At 41.5% G+C, this 19271-nt stretch overlaps 17 pseudogenes; all 17 read left to right on the top strand.

The window, feature by feature from the left end:
- The first annotated feature begins 1984 nt into the window (after positions 1-1984).
- LOC137122606 (5S ribosomal RNA) lies at positions 1985-2093 on the top strand (annotated as a pseudogene).
- An 857-nt stretch (positions 2094-2950) lies between these two features.
- On the top strand, positions 2951-3059 carry LOC137122604 (5S ribosomal RNA; annotated as a pseudogene).
- An 867-nt stretch (positions 3060-3926) lies between these two features.
- On the top strand, positions 3927-4045 carry LOC137122605 (5S ribosomal RNA; annotated as a pseudogene).
- An 864-nt stretch (positions 4046-4909) lies between these two features.
- LOC137122602 (5S ribosomal RNA) lies at positions 4910-5028 on the top strand (annotated as a pseudogene).
- An 867-nt stretch (positions 5029-5895) lies between these two features.
- LOC137122596 (5S ribosomal RNA) lies at positions 5896-6014 on the top strand (annotated as a pseudogene).
- Positions 6015-6877: 863 nt separating this feature from the next.
- LOC137122593 (5S ribosomal RNA) lies at positions 6878-6996 on the top strand (annotated as a pseudogene).
- Positions 6997-7859: 863 nt separating this feature from the next.
- Positions 7860-7978, top strand: LOC137122601 (5S ribosomal RNA; annotated as a pseudogene).
- Positions 7979-8845: 867 nt separating this feature from the next.
- On the top strand, positions 8846-8964 carry LOC137122595 (5S ribosomal RNA; annotated as a pseudogene).
- Positions 8965-9831: 867 nt separating this feature from the next.
- On the top strand, positions 9832-9950 carry LOC137122600 (5S ribosomal RNA; annotated as a pseudogene).
- Positions 9951-10817: 867 nt separating this feature from the next.
- LOC137122594 (5S ribosomal RNA) lies at positions 10818-10936 on the top strand (annotated as a pseudogene).
- An 867-nt stretch (positions 10937-11803) lies between these two features.
- On the top strand, positions 11804-11922 carry LOC137122588 (5S ribosomal RNA; annotated as a pseudogene).
- Positions 11923-12779: 857 nt separating this feature from the next.
- On the top strand, positions 12780-12898 carry LOC137122586 (5S ribosomal RNA; annotated as a pseudogene).
- An 867-nt stretch (positions 12899-13765) lies between these two features.
- LOC137122587 (5S ribosomal RNA) lies at positions 13766-13884 on the top strand (annotated as a pseudogene).
- An 867-nt stretch (positions 13885-14751) lies between these two features.
- LOC137122590 (5S ribosomal RNA) lies at positions 14752-14870 on the top strand (annotated as a pseudogene).
- Positions 14871-16437: 1567 nt separating this feature from the next.
- Positions 16438-16556, top strand: LOC137122603 (5S ribosomal RNA; annotated as a pseudogene).
- An 857-nt stretch (positions 16557-17413) lies between these two features.
- On the top strand, positions 17414-17532 carry LOC137122599 (5S ribosomal RNA; annotated as a pseudogene).
- Positions 17533-18399: 867 nt separating this feature from the next.
- Positions 18400-18518, top strand: LOC137122597 (5S ribosomal RNA; annotated as a pseudogene).
- The last annotated feature ends 753 nt before the right edge of the window (positions 18519-19271 follow it).

The following is a 19271-nucleotide window of genomic DNA, read 5'->3' as shown; positions in this document are numbered from 1 at the left end:
ATGCATTCTGCTTCTCCAGCGTTTTTAAGAGCTGTTGATGATGTCAAATGCAGCTTACGGCCACACCGCTCTCTAAGGGCCCGATCTCGCCAGCCAAGTAGAGCCGGGCCTGGTTAGTACTTGGTAGGAAGACCGCCTGGGAATACCAGGTGCTGTAAGCTTTTTTTCTTGGGTTTACGGGCAGCACAAGCTGGTGTTACTGCCTATTTATTCATAGAAATTGTTCTATATTTTCATAAAATTTTGTTCTTTCATTGCTGTTTTGCTACTTTATTGGTTTGCCAACCATCGTGCTTCATTACTAGTAGACCATGTTACGGTCCTGGCCATATGTGTTGTTTTTATTTTCTTGTTCTTATAGGTGCCCTGCCTGATTGGCCGGATTGGGGGGCAGTACAGGAAGCTGATTGGTCCATCCTACACTTCCTGGAGTTTTAAAAGTACGGTTCCCAACAGCTAGCGAGGCTCTTTCTGGCAGCAGCACCTGTTTGCTGTTCTTGGTTTCCAAACTTTATTTAGCATTTTTGAATTGTTAGGTTTTATGCCGTGGTTTTGTTTATAAATTGTATATTTTGTAAATAGTATTAAATCTGTAGGGGTGAACTGCCATTTTCTTTGGATTGTTTTCACATTTGGGAGTTAGGGTTAGCGACTGTCTTTTGGTTTGTTTATTTCTATCAGGCTAGCTAGCACTTTCTGTGGGAAATGGCTTATTTTGTTTATTATGTTGGCCTTGGTTCGCCCTGAGTTGTAGTGTCATGTTTTGTTTGACACTTTCTTTCGTTTAAAATAAATATCATTCTGTTGGAACATCTCGATCCTGGATTTTGGTTTGGGGATCGGAGAGGGAACATGCTAATTTATCTTTGTATGTTGCACCCTGACCCCCTGGACAGGGGCGTAACAGACCAGTACAGTTATAGTACTTTGTACTTTGCCACATTTATCTTCTTCTTAGCAAGTGTCATGCATTCTGCTTCTCCAGCGTTTTTAAGAGCTGTTGATGATGTCAAATGCAGCTTACGGCCACACCGCTCTCTAAGCGCCCGATCTCGGCAGCCAAATAGAGCCGGGCCTGGTTAGTACTTGGTAGGAAGACTGCCTGGGAATAAAAGGTGCTGTAAGCTTTTTTGCTTGGGTTTACGAGCAGCACAAGTTGGTGTTACTGCCTATTTATTCATAGAAATTGTTCTATAGTTTCATCAAATTTTGTTCTTTCATTGCTGTTTTGCTACATTATTGGTTTGTCAACCATCGTGCTTCATTACTAGTAGACCATGTTACGGTCCTGGCCATATGTGTTGTTTTTATTTTGTTGTTCTTATAGGTGCCCTGCCTGATTGGCCGGATTGAGGGGCAGTACAGGAAGCTGATTGGTCCATCCTACACTTCCTGGAGTTTTAAAAGTACAGTTCCCAACAGCTAGCGAGGCTCTTTCTGGCAGCAGCACCTGTTTGCTGTTCTTGGTTTCCAAACCTTATTTAGCATTTTTGAATTGTTAGGTTTTGTGCCGTGGTTTTGTTTATAAATTGTATATTTTGTAAATAGTATTAAATCTGTAGGGGTGAACTGCCATTTTCTTTGGACTGTTTTCACATTAGGGAGTTAGGGTTAGCGACTGTCTTTTGGATTGTTTATTTCTATCAGGCTAGCTAGCACTTTCTGTGGGAAATGGCTTATTTTGTTTATTATGTTGGCCTTGGTTCTCCCTGAGTTGTAGTGTCATGTTTTGTTTGACACTTTCTTTCGTTTAAAATAAATATCATTCTGTTGGAACATCTCGATACTGGAGTTTGGTTTGGGGATCGGAGAGGGAACATGCTAATTTATCTTTGTATGTTGCACCCTGACCCCCTGGACAGGGGCGTAACAGACCAGTACAGTTATAGTACTTTGTACTTTGCCACATTTATCTTCTTCTTAGCAAGTGTCATGCATTCTGCTTCTCCAGCGTTTTTAAGAGCTGTTGATGATGTCAAATGCAGCTTACGGCCACACCGCTCTCTAAGCGCCCGATCTCGGCAGCCAAATAGAGCCGGGCCTGGTTAGTACTTGGTAGGAAGACCGCCTGGGAATACCAGGTGCTGTAAACTTTTTTTCTTGGGTTTACGGGCAGCACAAGCTGGTGTTACTGCCTATTTATTCATAGAAATTGTTCTATATTTTCATCAAATTTTGCTCTTTCATTGCTGTTTTGCTACTTTATTGGTTTGTCAACCATCGTGCTTCATTACTAGTAGACCATGTTACGGTCCTGGCCATATGTGTTGTTTTTGATTTGTTGTTCTTATAGGTGCCCTGCCTGATTGGCCGGATTGAGGGGCAGTACAGGAAGCTGATTGGTCCATCCTACATTTCCTGGAGTTTTAAAAGTACGGTTCCCAACAGCTAGCGAGGCTCTTTCTGGCAGCAGCACCTGTTTGCTGTTCTTGGTTTCCAAATCTTATTTAGCATTTTTGAATTGTTAGGTTTTGTGCCGTGGTTTTGTTTATAAATTGTATATTTTGTAAATAGTATTAAATCTGTAGGGGTGAACAGCCATTTTCTTTGGACTGTTTTCACATTAGGGAGTTAGGGTTAGCGACTGTCTTTTGGATTGTTTATTTCTATCAGGTTAGCTAGCACTTTCTGTGGGAAATGGCTTATTTTGTTTATTATGTTGGCCTTGGTTTGCCCTGAGTTGTAGTGTCATGTTTTGTTTGACACTTTCTTTCGTTTAAAATAAATATCATTCTGTTGGAACATCTCGATACTGGAGTTTGGTTTGGGGATCGGAGAGGGAACATGCTAATTTATCTTTGTATGTTGCACCCTGACCCCCTGGACAGGGGCGTAACAGACCAGTACAGTTATAGTACTTTGTACTTTGCCACATTTATCTTCTTCTTAGCAAGTGTCATGCATTCTGCTTCTCCAGCGTTTTTAAGAGCTGTTGATGATGTCAAATGCAGCTTACGGCCACACCGCTCTCTAAGCGCCCGATCTCGGCAGCCAAATAGAGCCGGGCCTGGTTAGTACTTGGTAGGAAGACCGCCTGGGAATACCAGGTGCTGTAAACTTTTTTACTTGGGTTTACGGGTAGCACAAACTTGTGTTACTGCCTATTTATTCATAGAAATTGTTGTATATTTTCATCAAATTTTGTTCTTTCATTGTTGTTTTGCTACTTTATTGGTTTGTCAACCATCGTGCTTCATTACTAGTAGACCATGTTACGGTCCTGGCCATATGTGTTGTTTTTATTTTGTCGTTCTTATAGGTGCCCTGCCTGATTGGCCGGATTGAGGGGCAGTACAGGAAGCTGATTGGTCCATCCTACACTTCCTGGAGTTTTAAAAGTACGGTTCCCAACAGCTAGCGAGGCTCTTTCTGGCATCAGCACCTGTTTGCTGTTCTTGGTTTCCAAACCTTATTTAGCATTTTTGAATTGTTAGGTTTTGTGCCGTGGTTTTGTTTATAAATTGTATATTTTGTAAATAGTATTAGATCTGTAGAGGTGAACAGCCATTTTCTTTTGATTGTTTTCTCTTTTTTTCACATTAGGGAGTTAGGGTTAGCGACTGTGTTTTGGTTTGTTTATTTCTATCAGGCTAGCTAGCACTTTCTGTGGGAAATGGCTTATTTTGTTTATTATGTTGGCCTTGGTTCGCCCTGAGTTGTAGTGTCATGTTTTGTTTGACACTTTCTTTCGTTTAAAATAAATATCATTCTGTTGGAACATCTCGATCCTGGATTTTGGTTTGGGGATCGGAGAGGGAACATGCTAATTTATCTTTGTATGTTGCACCCTGACCCCCTGGACAGGGGCGTAACAGACCAGTACAGTTATAGTACTTTGTACTTTGCCACATTTATCTTCGTCTTAGCAAGTTTCATGCATTCTGCTTCTCCAACGTTTTTAAGAGCTGTTGATGATGTCAAATGCAGCTTACGGCCACACCGCTCTCTAAGCGCCCGATCTCGTCCGATCTCGGCAGCCAAATAGAGCCGGGCCTGGTTAGTACTTGGTAGGAAGACCGCGTGGGAATACCAGGTGCTGTAAGCTTTTTTGCTTGGGTTTACGGGCAGCACAAGCTGGTGTTACTGCCTATTTATTCATAGAAATTGTTCTATATTTTCATCAAATTTTGTTCTTTCATTACTGTTTTGCTACTTTATTGGTTTGTCAACCATCGTGCTTCATTACTAGTAGACCATGTTACGGTCCTGGCCATATGTGTTGTTTTTGATTTGTTGTTCTTATAGGTGCCCTGCCTGATTGGCCGGATTGAGGGGCAGTACAGGAAGCTGATTGGTCCATCCTACTCTTCCTGGAGTTTTAAAAGTACGGTTCCCAACAGCTAGCGAGGCTCTTTCTGGCAGCAGCACCTGTTTGCTGTTCTTGGTTTCCAAACCTTATTTAGCATTTTTGAATTGTTAGGTTTTGTGCCGTGGTTTTGTTTATAAATTGTATATTTTGTAAATAGTATTAAATCTTTAGGGGTGGACTGCCATTTTTCTTTTGATTGTTTTCTCTTGTTTTCACATTAGGGAGTTAGGGTTAGCGACTGTCTTTTGGTTTGTTTCTTTCTATCAGGCTAGCTAGCACTTTCTGTGGGAAATGGCTTATTTTGTTTATTATGTTGGCCTTGGTTCGCCCTGAGTTGTAGTGTCATGTTTTGTTTGACACTTTCTTTCGTTTAAAATAAATATCTTTCTGTTGGAACATCTTGATCCTGGATTTTGGTTTGGGGATCGGAGAGGGAACATGCTAATTTATCTTTGTATGTTGCACCCTGAGCCCCTAGACAGGGGCGTAACAGACCAGTACAGTTATAGTACTTTGTACTTTGCCACATTTATCTTCTTCTTAGCGTCATGCATTCTGCTTCTCCAGCGTTTTTAAGAGCTGTTGATGATGTCAAATGCAGCTTACGGCCACACCGCTCTCTAACCGCCCGATCTCGCCCGATCTTGGCAGCCAAATAGAGCCGGGCCTGGTTAGTACTTGGTAGGAAGACCGCCTGGGAATACCAGGTGCTGTAAGCTTTTTTGCTTGGGTTTACGGGCAGCTCAAGCTGGTGTTACTGCCTATTTATTCATAGAAATTGTTCTATATTTTCATCAAATTTTTTCTTTCATTGCTGTTTTGCTACTTTATTGGTTTGTCAACCATCGTGCTTCATTACTAGTAGACCATGTTACGGTCCTGGCCATATGTGTTGTTTTTATTTTCTTGTTCTTATAGGTGCCCTGCCTGATTGGCCGGATTTGGGGGAAGTACAGGAAGCTGATTGGTCCATCCTACACTACCTGGAGTTTTAAAAGTACGGTTCCCAACAGCTAGCGAGGCTCTTTCTGGCAGCAGCACCTGTTTGCTGTTCTTAGTTTCCAAATCTTATTTAGCATTTTTGAATTGTTAGGTTTTGGGCCGTGGTTTTGTTTATAAATTGTATATTTTGTAAATAGTATTAAATCCGTAGGGGTGGACTGCCATTTTTCTTTTGATTGTTTTCTCTTGTTTTCCCATTAGGGAGTTAGGGTTAGCGACTGTCTTTTGGTTTGTTTCTTTCTATCAGGCTAGCTAGCACTTTCTGTGGGAAATGGCTTATTTTGTTTATTATGTTGGCCTTGGTTCGCCCTGAGTTGTAGTGTCATGTTTTGTTTGACACTTTCTTTCGTTTAAAATAAATATCATTCTGTTGGAACATCTCAATCCTGGATTTTGGTTTGGGGATCGGAGAGGGAACATGCTAATTTATCTTTGTATGTTTCACCCTGACCCCCTAGACAGGGGCGTAACAGACCAGTACAGTTATAGTACTTTGTACTTTGCCACATTTATCTTCTTCTTAGCAAGTGTCATGCATTCTGCTTCTCTAGCGTTTTTAAGAGCTGTTGATGATGTCAAATGCATGTTACGGCCACACCGCTCTCTAAGCTCCCGATCTCGTCCGATCTCGGCAGCCAAATAGAGCCGGGCCTGGTTAGTACTTGGTAGGAAGACCGCCTGGGAATACCAGGTGCTGTAAGCTTTTTTGCTTGGGTATACGGGCAGCACAAACTTGTGTTACTGCCTATTTATTCATAGAAATTGTTGTATATTTTTATCAAATTTTGTTCTTTCATTGTTGTTTTGCTACTTTATTGGTTTGTCAACCATCGTGCTTCATTACTAGTAGACCATGTTACGGTCCTGGCCATATGTGTTGTTTTTATTTTGTCGTTCTTATAGGTGCCCTGCCTGATTGGCCGGATTGAGGGGCAGTACAGGAAGCTGATTGGTCCATCCTACACTTCCTGGAGTTTTAAAAGTACGGTTCCCAACAGCTAGCGAGGCTCTTTCTGGCATCAGCACCTGTTTGCTGTTCTTGGTTTCCAAACCTTATTTAGCATTTTTGAATTGTTAGGTTTTGTGCCGTGGTTTTGTTTATAAATTGTATATTTTGTAAATAGTATTAGATCTGTAGAGGTGAACAGCCATTTTCTTTTGATTGTTTTCTCTTTTTTTCACATTAGGGAGTTAGGGTTAGCGACTGTGTTTTGGTTTGTTTATTTCTATCAGGCTAGCTAGCACTTTCTGTGGGAAATGGCTTATTTTGTTTATTATGTTGGCCTTGGTTCGCCCTGAGTTGTAGTGTCATGTTTTGTTTGACACTTTCTTTCGTTTAAAATAATTATCTTTCTGTTGGAACATCTTGATCCTGGATTTTGGTTTGGGGATCGGAGAGGGAACATGCTAATTTATCTTTGTATGTTGCACCCTGAGCCCCTAGACAGGGGCGTAACAGACCAGTACAGTTATAGTACTTTGTACTTTGCCACATTTATCTTCTTCTTAGCGTCATGCATTCTGCTTCTCCAGCGTTTTTAAGAGCTGTTGATGATGTCAAATGCAGCTTACGGCCACACCGCTCTCTAAGCTCCCGATCTCGTCCGATCTCGGCAGCCAAATAGAGCCGGGCCTGGTTAGTACTTGGTAGGAAGACCGCCTGGGAATACCAGGTGCTGTAAGCTTTTTTGCTTGGGTATACGGGCAGCACAAACTTGTGTTACTGCCTATTTATTCATAGAAATTGTTGTATATTTTCATCAAATTTTGTTCTTTCATTGTTGTTTTGCTACTTTATTGGTTTGTCAACCATCGTGCTTCATTACTAGTAGACCATGTTACGGTCCTGGCCATATGTGTTGTTTTTATTTTGTCGTTCTTATAGGTGCCCTGCCTGATTGGCCGGATTGAGGGGCAGTACAGGAAGCTGATTGGTCCATCCTACACTTCCTGGAGTTTTAAAAGTACGGTTCCCAACAGCTAGCGAGGCTCTTTCTGGCATCAGCACCTGTTTGCTGTTCTTGGTTTCCAAACCTTATTTAGCATTTTTGAATTGTTAGGTTTTGTGCCGTGGTTTTGTTTATAAATTGTATATTTTGTAAATAGTATTAGATCTGTAGAGGTGAACAGCCATTTTCTTTTGATTGTTTTCTCTTTTTTTCACATTAGGGAGTTAGGGTTAGCGACTGTGTTTTGGTTTGTTTATTTCTATCAGGCTAGCTAGCACTTTCTGTGGGAAATGGCTTATTTTGTTTATTATGTTGGCCTTGGTTCGCCCTGAGTTGTAGTGTCATGTTTTGTTTGACACTTTCTTTCGTTTAAAATAAATATCTTTCTGTTGGAACATCTTGATCCTGGATTTTGGTTTGGGGATCGGAGAGGGAACATGCTAATTTATCTTTGTATGTTGCACCCTGAGCCCCTAGACAGGGGCGTAACAGACCAGTACAGTTATAGTACTTTGTACTTTGCCACATTTATCTTCTTCTTAGCGTCATGCATTCTGCTTCTCCAGCGTTTTTAAGAGCTGTTGATGATGTCAAATGCAGCTTACGGCCACACCGCTCTCTAACCGCCCGATCTCGCCCGATCTTGGCAGCCAAATAGAGCCGGGCCTGGTTAGTACTTGGTAGGAAGACCGCCTGGGAATACCAGGTGCTGTAAGCTTTTTTGCTTGGGTTTACGGGCAGCTCAAGCTGGTGTTACTGCCTATTTATTCATAGAAATTGTTCTATATTTTCATCAAATTTTTTCTTTCATTGCTGTTTTGCTACTTTATTGGTTTGTCAACCATCGTGCTTCATTACTAGTAGACCATGTTACGGTCCTGGCCATATGTGTTGTTTTTATTTTCTTGTTCTTATAGGTGCCCTGCCTGATTGGCCGGATTTGGGGGAAGTACAGGAAGCTGATTGGTCCATCCTACACTACCTGGAGTTTTAAAAGTACGGTTCCCAACAGCTAGCGAGGCTCTTTCTGGCAGCAGCACCTGTTTGCTGTTCTTAGTTTCCAAATCTTATTTAGCATTTTTGAATTGTTAGGTTTTGGGCCGTGGTTTTGTTTATAAATTGTATATTTTGTAAATAGTATTAAATCCGTAGGGGTGGACTGCCATTTTTCTTTTGATTGTTTTCTCTTGTTTTCCCATTAGGGAGTTAGGGTTAGCGACTGTCTTTTGGTTTGTTTCTTTCTATCAGGCTAGCTAGCACTTTCTGTGGGAAATGGCTTATTTTGTTTATTATGTTGGCCTTGGTTCGCCCTGAGTTGTAGTGTCATGTTTTGTTTGACACTTTCTTTCGTTTAAAATAAATATCATTCTGTTGGAACATCTCAATCCTGGATTTTGGTTTGGGGATCGGAGAGGGAACATGCTAATTTATCTTTGTATGTTTCACCCTGACCCCCTAGACAGGGGCGTAACAGACCAGTACAGTTGTAGTACTTTGTACTTTGCCACATTTATCTTCTTCTTAGCAAGTGTCATGCATTCTGCTTCTCTAGCGTTTTTAAGAGCTGTTGATGATGTCAAATGCATGTTACGGCCACACCGCTCTCTAAGCTCCCGATCTCGTCCGATCTCGGCAGCCAAATAGAGCCGGGCCTGGTTAGTACTTGGTAGGAAGACCGCCTGGGAATACCAGGTGCTGTAAGCTTTTTTGCTTGGGTATACGGGCAGCACAAACTTGTGTTACTGCCTATTTATTCATAGAAATTGTTGTATATTTTCATCAAATTTTGTTCTTTCATTGTTGTTTTGCTACTTTATTGGTTTGTCAACCATCGTGCTTCATTACTAGTAGACCATGTTACGGTCCTGGCCATATGTGTTGTTTTTATTTTGTCGTTCTTATAGGTGCCCTGCCTGATTGGCCGGATTGAGGGGCAGTACAGGAAGCTGATTGGTCCATCCTACACTTCCTGGAGTTTTAAAAGTACGGTTCCCAACAGCTAGCGAGGCTCTTTCTGGCATCAGCACCTGTTTGCTGTTCTTGGTTTCCAAACCTTATTTAGCATTTTTGAATTGTTAGGTTTTGTGCCGTGGTTTTGTTTATAAATTGTATATTTTGTAAATAGTATTAGATCTGTAGAGGTGAACAGCCATTTTCTTTTGATTGTTTTCTCTTTTTTTCACATTAGGGAGTTAGGGTTAGCGACTGTGTTTTGGTTTGTTTATTTCTATCAGGCTAGCTAGCACTTTCTGTGGGAAATGGCTTATTTTGTTTATTATGTTGGCCTTGGTTCGCCCTGAGTTGTAGTGTCATGTTTTGTTTGACACTTTCTTTCGTTTAAAATAAATATCTTTCTGTTGGAACATCTTGATCCTGGATTTTGGTTTGGGGATCGGAGAGGGAACATGCTAATTTATCTTTGTATGTTGCACCCTGAGCCCCTAGACAGGGGCGTAACAGACCAGTACAGTTATAGTACTTTGTACTTTGCCACATTTATCTTCTTCTTAGCAAGTGTCATGCATTCTGCTTCTCCAGCGTTTTTAAGAGCTGTTGATGATGTCAAATGCAGCTTACGGCCACACCGCTCTCTAACCGCCCGATCTCGCCCGATCTTGGCAGCCAAATAGAGCCGGGCCTGGTTAGTACTTGGTAGGAAGACCGCCTGGGAATACCAGGTGCTGTAAGCTTTTTTGCTTGGGTTTACGGGCAGCTCAAGCTGGTGTTACTGCCTATTTATTCATAGAAATTGTTCTATATTTTCATCAAATTTTTTCTTTCATTGCTGTTTTGCTACTTTATTGGTTTGTCAACCATCGTGCTTCATTACTAGTAGACCATGTTACGGTCCTGGCCATATGTGTTGTTTTTATTTTCTTGTTCTTATAGGTGCCCTGCCTGATTGGCCGGATTTGGGGGAAGTACAGGAAGCTGATTGGTCCATCCTACACTACCTGGAGTTTTAAAAGTACGGTTCCCAACAGCTAGCGAGGCTCTTTCTGGCAGCAGCACCTGTTTGCTGTTCTTAGTTTCCAAATCTTATTTAGCATTTTTGAATTGTTAGGTTTTGGGCCGTGGTTTTGTTTATAAATTGTATATTTTGTAAATAGTATTAAATCCGTAGGGGTGGACTGCCATTTTTCTTTTGATTGTTTTCTCTTGTTTTCCCATTAGGGAGTTAGGGTTAGCGACTGTCTTTTGGTTTGTTTCTTTCTATCAGGCTAGCTAGCACTTTCTGTGGGAAATGGCTTATTTTGTTTATTATGTTGGCCTTGGTTCGCCCTGAGTTGTAGTGTCATGTTTTGTTTGACACTTTCTTTCGTTTAAAATAAATATCATTCTGTTGGAACATCTCAATCCTGGATTTTGGTTTGGGGATCGGAGAGGGAACATGCTGATTTATCTTTGTATGTTTCACCCTGACCCCCTAGACAGGGGCGTAACAGACCAGTACAGTTATAGTACTTTGTACTTTGCCACATTTATCTTCTTCTTAGCAAGTGTCATGCATTCTGCTTCTCTAGCGTTTTTAAGAGCTGTTGATGATGTCAAATGCATGTTACGGCCACACCGCTCTCTAAGCTCCCGATCTCGTCCGATCTCGGCAGCCAAATAGAGCCGGGCCTGGTTAGTACTTGGTAGGAAGACCGCCTGGGAATACCAGGTGCTGTAAGCTTTTTTGCTTGGGTATACGGGCAGCACAAGCTGGTGTTACTGCCTATTTATTCATAGAAATTGTTCTATATTTTCATCAAATTTTGTTCTTTCATTGCTGTTTTGCTACTTTATTGGTTTGCCAACCATCGTGCTTCATTACTAATAGACCATGTTACGGTCCTGGCCATATGTGTTGTTTTTATTTTCTTGTTCTTATAGGTGCCCTGCCTGATTGGCCGGATTGGGGGGCAGTACAGGAAGCTGATTGGTCCATCCTACACTTGCTGGAGTTTTAAAAGTACGGTTCCCAACAGCTAGCGAGGCTCTTTCTGGCAGCAGCACCTGTTTGCTGTTCTTGGTTTCCAAATCTTATTTAGCATTTTTGAATTGTTAGGTTTTGTGCCGTGGTTTTGTTTATAAATTGTATATTTTGTAAATAGTATTAAATCTGTAGGGGTGGACTGCCATTTTCTTTTGATTGTTTTCTCTTGTTTTCACATTAGGGAGTTAGGGTTAGCGACTGTCTTTTGGTTTGTTTATTTCTATCAGGCTAGCTAGCACTTTCTGTGGGAAATGGCTTATTTTGTTTATTATGTTGGCCTTGGTTCGCCCTGAGTTGTAGTGTCATGTTTTGTTTGACACTTTCTTTCGTTTAAAATAAATATCATTCTGTTGGAACATCTCAATCCTGGATTTTGGTTTGAGGATCGGAGAGGGAACGTGCAAATTTATCTTTGTATGTTTCACCCTGACCCCCTAGACAGGGGCGTAACAGACCAGTACAGTTATAGTACTTTGTACTTTGCCACATTTATCTTCTTCTTAGCAAGTGTCATGCATTCTGCTTCTGTAGCGTTTTTAAGAGCTGTTGATGATGTCAAATGCAGCTTACGGCCACACCGCTCTCTAAGCGCCCGATCTCGTCCGATCTCGGCAGCCAAATAGAGCCGGGCCTGGTTAGTACTTGGTAGGAAGACCGCCTGGGAATAGCAGGTGCTGTAAGCTTTTTTGCTTGGGTTTACGGGCAGCACAAGCTGGTGTTACTGCCTATTTATTCATAGAAATTGTTCTATATTTTTATCAAATTTTGTTCTTTCATTGCTGTTTTGCTACTTTATTGGTTTGCCAACCATCGTGCTTCATTACTAGTAGACCATGTTACGGTCCTGGCCATATGTGTTGTTTTTATTTTCTTGTTCTTATAGGTGCCCTGCCTGATTGGCCGGATTGGGGGGCAGTACAGGAAGCTGATTGGTCCATCCTACACTTCCTGGAGTTTTAAAAGTACGGTTCCCAACAGCTAGCGAGGCTCTTTCTGGCATCAGCACCTGCTTGCTGTTCTTGGTTTCTAAACCTTATTTAGCATTTTTGAATTGTTAGGTTTTGTGCCGTGGTTTTGTTTATAAATTGTATATTTTGTAAATAGTATTAAATCTGTAGGGGTGAACTGCCATTTTCTTTGGACTGTTTTCACATTAGGGAGTTAGGGTTAGCGACTGTCTTTTGGTTTGGTTATTTCTATCAGGCTAGCTAGCACTTTCTGTGGGAAATGGCTTATTTTGTTTATTATGTTGGCCTTGGTTCGCCCTGAGTTGTAGTGTCATGTTTTGTTTGACACTTTCTTTCGTTTAAAATAAATATCATTCTGTTGGAACATCTTGATCCTGGATTTTGGTTTGGGGATCGGAGAGGGAACATGCTAATTTATCTTTGTATGTTGCACCCTGAGCCCCTAGACAGGGGCGTAACAGACCAGTACAGTTATAGTACTTTGTACTTTGCCACATTTATCTTCTTCTTAGCAAGTGTCATGCATTCTGCTTCTCCAGCATTTTTAAGAGCTGTTGATGATGTCAAATGCAGCTTACGGCCACACCGCTCTCTAAGCGCCCGATCTCGTCCGATCTCGGCAGCCAAATAGGGCCGGGCCTGGTTAGTACTTGGTAGGAAGACCGCCTGGGAATACCAGGTGCTGTAAGCTTTTTTGCTTGGGTTTACGGGCAGCACAAGCTGGTGTTACTGCCTATTTATTCATAGAAATTGTTCTATATTTTCATAAAATTTTGTTCTTTCATTGCTGTTTTGCTACTTTATTGGTTTGTCAACCATCGTGCTTCATTACTAATAGACCATGTTACGGTCCTGGCCATATGTGTTGTTTTTTTTTTCTTGTTCTTATAGGTGCCCTGCCTGATTGGCCGGATTTGGGGGAAGTACAGGAAGCTGATTGGTCCATCCTACACTTCCTGGAGTTTTAAAAGTACGGTTCCCAACAGCTAGCGAGGCTCTTTCTGGCAGCAGCACATGTTTGCTGTTCTTGCTTTCCAAACCTTATTTAGCATTTTTGAATTGTTAGGTTTTGTGCCGTGGTTTTGTTTATAAATTGTATATTTTGTAACTAGTATTAAATCTGTAGGTGTGGACTGCCATTTTCTTTTGATTGTTTTCTCTTGTTTTCACATTAGGGAGTTAGGGTTAGCGACTGTCTTTTGGTTTGTTTATTTCTATCAGGCTAGCTAGCACTTTCTGTGGGAAATGGCTTATTTTGTTTATTATGTTGGCCTTGGTTCGCCCTGAGTTGTAGTGTCATGTTTTGTTTGACACTTTCTTTTGTTTAAAATAAATATCATTCTGTTGGAAAATCTCGATCCTGGATTTTGGTTTGGGGATCGGAGAGGGAACATGCTAATTTATCTTTGTATATTGCACCCTGACCCCCTAGACAGGGGCGTAACAGACCAGTACAGTTATAGTACTTTGTACTTTGCCACATTTATCTTCTTCTTAGCAAGTGTCATGCATTCTGCTTCTCCAGCGTTTTTAAGAGCTGTTGATGATGTCAAATGCAGCTTACGGCCACACCGCTCTCTAAGCGCCCGATCCCGTCCGATCTCGGCAGCCAAATAGGGCCGGGCCTGGTTAGTACTTGGTAGGAAGACTACCTGGGAATACCAGGTGCTGTAAGCTTTTTTGCTTGGGTTTACGGGCAGCACAAGCTGGTGTTACTGCCTATTTATTCATAGAAATTGTTCTATATTTTCATCAAATTTTGTTCTTTCATTGCTGTTTTGCTACTTTATTGGTTTGCCAACCATCGTGCTTCATTACTAGTAGACCATGTTACGGTCCTGGCCATATGTGTTGTTTTTATTTTCTTGTTCTTATAGGTGCCCTGCCTGATTGGCCGGATTGGGGGGCAGTAAAGGAAGCTGATTGGTCCATCCTACACTTGCTGGAGTTTTAAAAGTACGGTTCCCAACAGCTAGCGAGGCTCTTTCTGGCATCAGCACCTGTTTGCTGTTCTTGGTTTCCAAATCTTATTTAGCATTTTTGAATTGTTAGGTTTTGTGCCGTGGTTTTGTTTATAAATTGTGTATTTTGTAAATAGTATTAAATCTGTAGGGGTGAACAGCCATTTTCTTTTGATTGTTTTCTCTTGTTTTCACATTAGGGAGTTAGGGTTAGCGACTGTCTTTTGGTTCGTTTATTTCTATCAGGCTAGCTAGCACTTTCTGTGGGAAATGGCTTATTTTGTTTATTATGTTGGCCTTGGTTCGCCCTGAGTTGTAGTGTCATGTTTTGTTTGACACTTTCTTTCGTTTAAAATAAATATCATTCTGTTGGAACATCTCGATCCTGGATTTTGGTTTGGGGATCGGAGAGGGAACATGCTAATTTATCTTTGTATGTTGCACCCTGAGCCCCTAGACAGGGGCGTAACAGACCAGTACAGTTATAGTACTTTGTACTTTGCCACATTTATCTTCTTCTTAGCAAGTGTCATGCATTCTGCTTCTCCAGCGTTTTTAAGAGCTGTTGATGATGTCAAATGCAGCTTACGGCCACACCGCTCTCTAAGCGCCCGATCCCGTCCGATCTCGGCAGCCAAATAGGGCCGGGCCTTGTTAGTACTTGGTAGGAAGACCGCCTGGGAATACCAGGTGCTGTAAGCTTTTTTGCTTGGGTTTACGGGCAGCACAAGCTGGTGTTACTGCCTATTTATTCATAGAAATTGTTCTATATTTTCATAAAATTTTGTTCTTTCATTGCTGTTTTGCTACTTTATTGGTTTGTCAACCATCGTGCTTCATTACTAATAGACCATGTTACGGTCTTGGCCATATGTGTTGTTTTTTTTTTCTTGTTCTTATAGGTGCCCTGCCTGATTGGCCGGATTGGGGGGCAGTACAGGAAGCTGATTGGTCCATCCTACACTTGCTGGAGTTTTAAAAGTACGGTTCCCAACAGCTCAGGTTCGCCCTGAGTTGTAGTGTCATGTTTTGTTTGACACTTTCTTTCGTTTAAAATAAATATCATTCTGTTGGAACATCTCGATCCTGGATTTTGGTTTGGGGATCGGAGAGGGAAAATGCTAATTTATCTTTGTATGTTGCACCCTGACCCCCTAGACAGGGGCGTAACAGACCAGTACAGTTATAGTACTTTGTACTTTGACACATTTATCTTCTTCTTAGCAAGTGTCATGCATTCTGCTTCTCTAGCGTTTTTAAGAGCTGTTGATGAAGTCAAATGCAGCTTACGGCCACACCGCTCTCTAAGCGCCCGATCTCGTCCGATCTTGTCAGCCAAATTGGGCCGGGCCTGGTTAGTACTTGGTAAGAAGACCGCCTGGGTATACCAGGTGGTGTACGCTTTTTTGCTTGGGTTTACGGGCAGCACAAGCTGGTTTACTGCCTATTTATTCATAGAAATTGTTCTATATTTTCATCAAATTTTGTTCTTTCATTGCTGTTTTGCTACTTTATTGGTTTGCCAACCATCGTGCTTCATTACTAGTAGACCATGTTACGGTCCTGGCCATATGTGTTGTTTTTATTTTCTTGTTCTTATAGGTGCCCTGCCTGATTGGCCGGATTGGGGGGCAGTAAAGGAAGCTGATTGGTCCATCCTACACTTGCTGGAGTTTTAAAAGTACGGTTCCCAACAGCTAGCGAGGCTCTTTCTGGCATCAGCACCTGTTTGCTGTTCTTGGTTTCCAAATCTTATTTAGCATTTTTGAATTGTTAGGTTTTGTGCCGTGGTTTTGTTTATAAATTGTGTATTTTGTAAATAGTATTAAATCTGTAGGGGTGAACAGCCATTTTCTTTTGATTGTTTTCTCTTGTTTTCACATTAGGGAGTTAGGGTTAGCGACTGTCTTTTGGTTTGTTTATTTCTATCAGGCTAGCTAGCACTTTCTGTGGGAAATGGCTTATTTTGTTTATTATGTTGGCCTTGGTTCGCCCTGAGTTGTAGTGTCATGTTTTGTTTGACACTTTCTTTCGTTTAAAATAAATATCATTCTGTTGGAACATCTCGATCCTGGATTTTGGTTTGGGGATCGGAGAGGGAACATGCTAATTTATCTTTGTATGTTGCACCCTGAGCCCCTAGACAGGGGCGTAACAGACCAGTACAGTTATAGTACTTTGTACTTTGCCACATTTATCTTCTTCTTAGCAAGTGTCATGCATTCTGCTTCTCCAGCGTTTTTAAGAGCTGTTGATGATGCCAAATGCAGCTTACGGCCACACCGCTCTCTAAGCGCCCGATCCCGTCCGATCTCGGCAGCCAAATAGGGCCGGGCCTTGTTAGTACTTGGTAGGAAGACCGCCTGGGAATACCACGTGCTGTAAGCTTCTTTGCTTGGGTTTACGGGCAGCACAAGCTGGTGTTACTGCCTATTTATTCATAGAAATTGTTCTATATTTTCATCAAATTTTGTTCTTTCATTGCTGTTTTGCTACTTTATTGGTTTGCCAACCATCGTGCTTCATTACTAGTAGACCATGTTACGGTCCTGGCCATATGTGTTGTTTTTATTTTCTTGTTCTTATAGGTGCCCTGCCTGATTGGCCGGATTGGGGGGCAGTACAGGAAGCTGATTGGTCCATCCTACACTTCCTGGAGTTTTAAAAGTACGGTTCCCAACAGCTAGCGAGGCTCTTTCTGGCATCAGCACCTGTTTGCTGTTCTTGGTTTCCAAACCTTATTTAGCATTTTTGAATTGTTAGGTTTTGTGCCGTGGTTTTGTTTATAAATTGTATATTTTGTAAATAGTATTAAATCTGTAGGGGTGAACTGCCATTTTCTTTGGACTGTTTTCACATTAGGGAGTTAGGGTTAGCGACTGTCTTTTGGTTTGTTTATTTCTATCAGGCTAGCTAGCACTTTCTGTGGGAAATGGCTTATTTTGTTTATTATGTTGGCCTTGGTTCGCCCTGAGTTGTAGTGTCATGTTTTGTTTGACACTTTCTTTCTTTTAAAATAAATATCATTCTGTTGGAACATCTCGATACTGGATTTTGGTTTGGGGATCGGAGAGGGAACATGCTAATTTATCTTTGTATGTTACACCCTGACCCCCTAGACAGGGGCGTAACAGACCAGTACAGTTATAGTACTTTGTACTTTGCCACATTTATCTTCTTCTTAGCAAGTGTCATGCATTCTGCTTCTCCAGCGTTTTTAAGAGCTGTTGATGATGTCAAATGCAGCTTACGGCCACACCGCTCTCTGAGCGCCCGATCTCGTCCGATCTTGGCAGCCAAATAGGGCCGGGCCTGGTTAGTACTTGGTAGGAAGACCGCCTGGGAATACCAGGTGCTGTAAGCTTTTTTGCTTGGGTTTACGGGCAGCACAAGCTGGTGTTACTGCCTATTTATTCATAGAAATTGTTCTATATTTTCATCAAATTTTGTTCTTTCATTGCTGTTTTGCTACTTTATTGGTTTGCCAACCATCGTGCTTCATTACTAGTAGACCATGTTACGGTCCTGGCCATATGTGTTGTTTTTATTTTCTTGTTCTTATAGGTGCCCTGCCTGATTGGCCGGATTGGGGGGCAGTACAGGAAGCTGATTGGTCCATCCTACACTTCCTGGAGTTTTAAAAGTACGGTTCCCAACAGCTAGCGAGGCTCTTTCTGGCATCAGCACCTGTTTGCTGTTCTTGGTTTCCAAACCTTATTTAGCATTTTTGAATTGTTAGGTTTTGTGCCGTGGTTTTGTTTATAAATTGTATATTATGTAAATAGTATTAAATCTGTAGGGGTGAACAGCCATTTTCTTTTGATTGTTTTCTCTTGTTTTCACATTAGGGAGTTAGGGTTAGCGACTATCTTTTGGTTTGATTATTTCTATCAGGCTAGCTAGCACTTTCTGTGGGAAATGGCTTATTTTGTTTATTATGTTGGCCTTGGTTCTCCCTGAGTTGTAGTGTCATGTTTTGTTTGACACTTTCTTTCTTTTAAAATAAATATCATTCTGTTGGAACATCTCGATCCTGGATTTTGGTTTGGGGATCGGAGAGGGAACATGCTAATTTATCTTTGTATGTTGCACCCTGACCCCCTAGACAGGGGCGTAACAGACCAGTACAGTTATAGTACTTTGTACTTTGCCACATTTATCTTCTTCTTAGCAAGTGTTATGCATTCTGCTTCTCCACCGTTTTTAAGAGCTGTTGATGATGTCAAATCCAGCTTACGGCCACACCGCTCTCTAAGCGCCCGATCTCGTCCGATCTCGGCAGCCAAATAGAGCCCGGCCTGGTTAGTACTTGGTAGGAAGACCGCCTGGGAATACCAGGTGCTGTAAGCTTTTTTGCTTGGGTTTACGGGCAGCTCAAGCTGGTGTTACTGCCTATTTATTCATAGAAATTGTTCTATATTTTCATCAAATTTTGTTCTTTCATTGCTGTTTTGCTACTTTATTGGTTTGTCAACCATCGTGCTTCATTACTAGTAGACCATGTTACGGTCCTGGCCATATGTGTTGTTTTTATTTTGTTGTTCTTATAGGTGCCCTGCCTGATTGGCCGGATTTGGGGGAAGTACAGGAAGCTGATTGGTCCATCCTACACTTCCTGGAGTTTTAAAAGTACGGTTCCCAACAGCTAGCGAGGCTCTTTCTGGCAGCAGCACCTGTTTGCTGTTCTTGGTTTCCAAACCTTATTTAGCATTTTTGAATTGTTAGGTTTTGTGTCGTGGTTTTGTTTATAAATTGTATATTTTGTAAATAGTATTAATTCTGTAGGGGTGGACTGCCATTTTCTTTTGATTGTTTTTTCTTGTTTTCACATTAGGGAGTTAGGGTTAGCGACTATCTTTTGGTTTGTTTATTTCTATCAGGCTAGCTAACACTTTCTGTGGGAAATGGCTTATTTTGTTTATTATGTTGGCCTTGGTTCGCCCTGAGTTGTAGTGTCATGTTTTGTTTGACACTTTCTTTCTTTTAAAATAAATATCATTCTGTTGGAACATCTCGATACTGGATTTTGGTTTGGGGATCGGAGAGGGAACATGCTAATTTATCTTTGTATGTTGCACCCTGACCCCCTAGACAGGGGCGTAA

The sequence above is a fragment of the Channa argus genome, unplaced genomic scaffold (assembly GCF_033026475.1).
Source record: "Channa argus isolate prfri unplaced genomic scaffold, Channa argus male v1.0 Contig185, whole genome shotgun sequence".
Taxonomy (NCBI): Eukaryota; Metazoa; Chordata; class Actinopteri; order Anabantiformes; family Channidae; genus Channa; species Channa argus.
Note: the sequence above shows the minus strand (reverse complement) of the source record. Positions and strands in the feature narration are given on the sequence as shown.